Here is a 6,581-nt window from a genome sequence, read left to right as displayed (position 1 = left end):
TTAACCAGTTTGGTCTACTGGTGGCCCAATGTGGTCAGGCTGGTCCTGGTGCTCAACCAGCTTGGTCTACTGGTGGACCATTGTGGTCAGGCTGGTCATGGTGGCTAACCAGCTTGGTCTACTGGTAGACCAACGTGATCAGGCTGGTCCTGGTGGTTAACCAACTTGGTTTACTTGTGGACCATTGTGGTCAGGCTGGTCCTGGTGCTCAACCAGCTTGGTCTACTGGTGGACCATTGTGGTCAGGCTGGTCCTGGTGCTCAACCAGCTTGGTCTACTTGTGGACCATTGTGGTCAGGACGGTCATGCTAGTAGAGCATCTAAACCCCATTAAACTCAAATGAACACATACCCTATCCCGGCCATTGTATGAATACAGTGAAGACCTGTGATTGTCTTTTTGCAGTAGTGTGTTTCCACCTGCCAAACGGTTCGAACTTTAATGAAAGTGTGCACCAAACAAAGCACAACAAAGCACTCTTGGTTTTTCATGAAATTCACAGCAATATCTGTGAAAAAAGAGAAATGTTTGAAAGGGACCTGCATTAGGTACACCAAATTGCTGTGAGATGAGTGAAATGTCCCCGATGCATTAAACAGCTCTTCAGTAGCACTCTTTATCACAGTAATGTGCTTTTTATGTAGTTTCGTACGGAGGTGAGAAAGTTCCAGAACAGAAAAGTTCTGCTCAAAAACTGCTTACAGCACCATTTCCAGCACTTCACCATTTCAGCATGAATACCTAAGTGCCTTATATTACTGCATGACCTACATTCAGTTTATTCATTTTTTAAAATAATATATTTACATAAAACTCCATAAAACTTTAGAATTAACCCACATAAACATAAAATCAGTGGTCAGTGAGAGTGTCTACCTGTAATTAACTCTATTTAACATTAGAATAAACCCAAATAAACATAAAGTCAGTGGTCAGCGAGTGTGTCTACCTGTAATTAACTCTATATAACATTAGAATAAACTCAAATAAACATAAAGTCAGTGGTCAGTGAGAGCGTCTACCTGTAATTAACTCTATATAACATTAGAATAAACTCAAATAAACATAAAGTCAGTGGTCAGTGAGAGCGTCTACCTGTAATTAACTCTATATAACATTAGAATAAACCCAAATAAACATAAAGTCAGTGGTCAGTGAGAGTGTCTACCTGTAATTAACTCTATATACCATTAGAATTAACCCAAATAAACCTAAAGTCAGTGGTCAGTGAGAGTGTCTACCTGTAATTCATTTTATAGGCAGTAAATGTCTGTGTATGATTAAATGTGATACCCATACTTTTCAGCATGTCTCTATTAATTCCAGCATGGCCGCTCACTTAATAACTCTCAGTAACACACTGATTATGTTCTTTATTGTTTCTCTATTACTTCTCATTCCATAAATCCATGCATATCTGGATGGCAACCAAACAGGCTCCGCCTGGAGCTTCCACCCAGAGCAGTGTGGGCATAAATTTAGCTCGAATAGTGCCGTATTAGCAGGAAACTGTTCTCACACAGTTTATGTGCCAGGTCACCACTGCTAGGGCCATTTATTTCTCCTTTAACCACAACATGAATAAACAAACCAGCCAATGAATAAATATTGCTGTGCTTTTCCTTTTTCCGCTTTCTCCCCTCAACATAATATACAATATACACCTGAGTCTTTTTTTATTTGCATGAATCTACAGATGTTTTGGGATTCTGCAAAACTTGAGCTTTTCGGGCCTATGGATCAGCAAAATGAGGAAGGAATAAGGCCAACACTGAAAGAACCCCCTACCTACAGTGAAGCATGATGGTGGCTCAGTCATACTCTGGGGCTGCTTTGCTTCCTCTGGCACTGGAAACCTGCAATGTGTGGCGGGAGGGCAAGAGGGGCTCAATTAAGTATTAGAAAACCCTAAGAGAAAGCACCATGCCTTCTGTGAGGGAGCTGGAGCTTGGGAGTCATTGGACCATCCAACCAGACGATGATCCCTAGCATAACTCACCAAGTCCACCAAGGCTTGGTTTCAGAAGAAGTCCTGGAAGATTCTGGAGTGCTCGTCTCAGTCGCCTGACTTCAACCCCATTGAAAATCTCTGGTGGGATTTTTAGAAGGTGGTTGCAGCAGCAAACCCTGGATTATTAGTGAACTGCCCACAAGGAATGGGCTGAGATTCTTCAGGAATGCCTCCAGAAGCTGGTGTCTGGCTAAGCGTCATGTTTGCTGCAGGTCAGAACAGCAGAAGGGTTCTACTAAGTACTGAAGACGCTTGTGATAAACAGAACAGTGTGGGCATAAATTTAGCTCGAATAGTACTGTATTAGCAGGAAATTGTGTTCTCACACAGTTTATGTGCTGGGTCACCACAGCAAGGGCCATTTATTTCTCTATTATCCACAACATGTATAAACAAGTCCTTTTTTATTACACGGTGAAGACAGCTGCTGAAGATTAGCTCCTCCAGCTGAAAAGGCTGCAGAGGTCTATTGTAACTCTGCAGTGAAAAACTGGCAACATCATCAGTGGCGGAGCGCTCGCCTTAATTTAGCTGCCATATCTTCTTTGGGCCTTTTGGAAGGCTCTTGCTAATTAGATTACTCTTTTTTCTCCCCTGAATGAATAATAAATATGCATGAGGAGTTGGATTACTCTTAGTAAGTAGGCCGCGTTCACACTCCGACACTGTGACCCAGATTCAGAATGAACTGACAAATGAATCACCTCCTCAACCAATTATGCCACTAAAGGTAATAGGGGCCAATGAAAGCTTCAAACCGCTCTCAAGAGGCTTGTCTGAGTGATGGCATCCAAACTGTAAAACCGCTTGGACGAATGTAGATGTAGCACTTCTCTGGCAATCCGTTAGTTATTTATATGACGGCAGAGTTGTTCCTGGCAGAGATGAACAGCATATGCGCAAGATGCAAATAAAAATGAAGCTCAAGCACCTTCTGATCTGCCTGCCTGCCAACTGCCGTCTTTTCTTCGCAGTTCGTGTCGGAGAGAAGTGCTGCGAGGTGAAAAGACTGAAATGCCGTTTTAAATCAATTAAAAGGAATAACTACCGAAGGGAGTTGTTTGTTTACTTCATGCTTTTCACCATAGAGTCCTGCGTGAAGGCATTATTGACTTTTAAAGCCTATATTCACCACAGCCACACCCCTCACAAACCACAGTCCCAATCAGAAATCATAACCACACCCTTCATAAATCACAGCCATGCTTCTCACAAACCAACACCTCATCACAAACCAAAGCCAGACCCATTACAAACCACAGACACGCCCCGCACGCACATCATAGCCACTCCCCTCACACATCACACTCTTCATAAACCATAGCCACTCCCCTCACACATCACACTCTTCATAAACCACAGCCACACCCCTCACACAACCAAACTAATGCCTCATCACAAACCAAAGCCAGACCCATTACAAACATATGCCCCCTTACAAACCAGACACGCCCCTCACACACCACAGCCACACCCCTGCAACACCACAACCACACCCCTCACAAACCAAAAGCACACCCCTCTCAAACCACAACCCTCTCAAACCACAGACACACTTGTCTTAAACCATAGACACACCCCTCTCAAACCACACCCCTCACACATCACAGCCACACCCCTTTTAAACCACAAGCACAGCCCTCACACATCACAGCCACACTGCTCTCAAACCAGAGCCACACCCCTCTCAAACCACAAGCACACCCCTCACACACAATAGCCACTCCCCTCACAAACCATAGACACACCCCTCTCAAACCACAAGCACACCCCTCACACACAATAGCCACTCCCCTCACAAACCATAGACACACCCCTCTCAAACCACAAGCACACCCCTCTCAAACCACAAGCACACCCCTCTCAAACCAGAGCCACACTGCTCTCAAACCAGAGCCACACCCCCTCAAACCACAAGCACACCCCTCTCAAACCAGAGCCACACTGCTCTCAAACCAGAGCCACACCCCCTCAAACCACAAGCACACCCCTCCCACACCACAGCCATACCCGTCACACACCACAGCCACACCCTTCACAAACCACAAGCACACCCCTCCCACACCACAGCCACACCCATCACATACCACAGCCACACCCTTCACAAACCACAGACACACCCCTCTCAAACCACAGCCACACCCTTCACAAACCACAGACACACCCCTCTCAAACCACAACCCTATTACAAATCATGGCCCTGAATATGAATGTAATGATGGAGTCATTTATTATATGATTAAAAATGCAGTGATTGAACTTTACTGGATCACAGAAAGCAGGAGAAACAGGCTCCTAACTCTGGACCTCTAAGGGTTAAACTTACCCTGTTAGCACATCTCCTGCCCACAATAGCAGAGCCTTTCCTGAAATGTGGACTCAGCTAATGCTAAGCGTTTGACCTTGGATTGAGCAGCTCCTGGGTATATTCCCTCACTTCAGCTTTCTCTGTATTGACTCACAGGCTTACAGTCCCCACGGAGCGTATCTCTCTCCCCCCGTATTGCGCTGTATAAATCCCCATCACCAGCCGACAGGTTTATTATATGCTGAAGCAGAGAATGCTTCTCACTCCTCTGCTTTAGAGCAGACAGGTCAGCACTGTGTATCGATGCCTACTGCTCCAAAACAGAAGTTAACTCTTGTGTAGTCTTCACTTTATATACTCTCCATGTCCTAATGGTCAAAAATCACCCCATGAAGACAATGTACAGTTTCAATGGGAATTATTTAAGCTCCACTGCACAAGTATAGTCGGCTCCGATCTACTCAGAACCAGACAAGCTTGAGCTTTTCGGGCATATGGTTCAGCAAAATGAGGAAGGAATAAGGCCTACACTGAAAGAACCCCTTGCCTACAGCGAATCAAAGTGGTGGCTCAGTAATACACTGGGGCTGCTTCGCTTCCTCTGGCACTGGAAACCTGCAGCGTGTGGAGAGAGGGCAAGATGGGCTCAATCAAGTATATGGAAACCCTTCTGTGAGGAAGCTGAAGCTTGGGAGTCATTTGACCGTCCAACCAGACAATGATCCCAAGCATAACTCACCACATAAGTCCACCAAGGCTTGGTTTCAGAAGAAGTCCTGGAAGATTCTGGAGTGCTCGTCACAGTCGCCACAGACTCCAACCCCATAGAAAATCTCTGGTGGGATTTTTAGAAGGTGGTTGCAGCAGCAAACCCAGGATTATTAGTGAACTGGAGGACACTGCCCACAAGGAATGGGCTGAGATTCTTCAGGAACGCCTCCAGAAGCTGGTGTCTGTTCATCATGTTTGCTGCAGGTCAGAACAGCAGAAGGGTTCTACTAAGTACTGAAGACGCTTGTGATGAAGAGCTTGAATGGTTCAGAGACTGCAGTCGTCACTAAAAGTGGTACTGTGTGCTGAATGTGGAGAAAGCGCTTGTTCTATCAGTTGTGTTGAGATTTTTCAATTGCTCGTTTGATTGGTCCATGTATGGTATGAATGATCTCTAAGGTTGTCAAGCTGAAAAAAGATCTTCTCAGCTGTTAAACATGGTGGTGGGTCACTTTTTTGACCCCTAATACAATACAAGGGTTAAAGATATCACAGTTAAAGGCTAATTTCGGTAGATTTAGTCCTAACCTGTACATTTTATAAATGAGCCAGTCAAAAGTTTGGACACACCTGGTTGAATGCATGCTGATCATCATCTTTAAATGTTAGGATGGCCACACAGTCTGATGGATGATGTGCACTATACAGAGCTGTCTCTACTGTCCAGGGAAGAAGGATTTCTACTAGATTTTGGAGGAGGAGCATTGCTGTGAGGATTTGATTGCATTCTGCGACAAGAGCGTTAGTCAGTGGTTCTCCGTTGTGTTCTTAGAGAGTTTCTCTTTTGAGTGTCAGTTCCTGTCCGTGGTTCTCTATTGTGTTCTTAGAGAGTTTCTCTTTTGGGTCTTGGTTCCTCTCCGTGGTTCTACGTTGTGTTCTTAGAGAGTTTCTCTTTTGAGTCTCAGTTCCTGTCCGTGGTTCTCCATTGTGTTCTTAGAGAGTTTCTCTTTTGAGTCTCGGTTCCTGTCCGTGGTTCTCTATTGTGTTCTTAGAGAGTTTCTCTCTTGAGTCTCAGTTCCTGTCAGTGGTTCTCCATTGTGCTCTTAGAGAGTTTCTCTTTTGAGTATCGGTTCCTGTCAGTGGTTCTCCGTTGTGTTCTTAGAGAGTTTCTCTTTTGAGTATCAGTTCCTCTCAGTGGTTCTCCGTTGTGTTCCTAGAGAGTTTCTCTTTTGAGTATCAGTTCCTCTCAGTGGTTCTCCGTTGTGTTCTTAGAGAGTTTCTCTTTTGAGTAGCAGTTCCTCTCAGTCGTTCTGCACTGTGTTCTTAGAGAGTTTCTCTTTTCAGCCTCAGTTGCTCTCAGTGGTTCTCTCTAGAGCTTTTAGAGAGTTTCTTTTTTGGGTCTCGGTTACTCTCAGTGGTTCTCCGCTGTGTTCTTAGAGAGTTTCTCTTTTGAGTCACGGTTCTTCTCAGTGGTTCTCTGTTGTGCTTTTAGAGAGTTTCTTTTTTGGGTCTTGGTTCCTCTCAGTGGTTCTCCACTGTGTTCTTAGAGA

The sequence above is a fragment of the Salminus brasiliensis genome, chromosome 17 (genome assembly GCF_030463535.1).
Source record: "Salminus brasiliensis chromosome 17, fSalBra1.hap2, whole genome shotgun sequence".
NCBI classification, from domain to species: Eukaryota; Metazoa; Chordata; class Actinopteri; order Characiformes; family Bryconidae; genus Salminus; species Salminus brasiliensis.
This window is presented reverse-complemented; position numbering follows the sequence as displayed.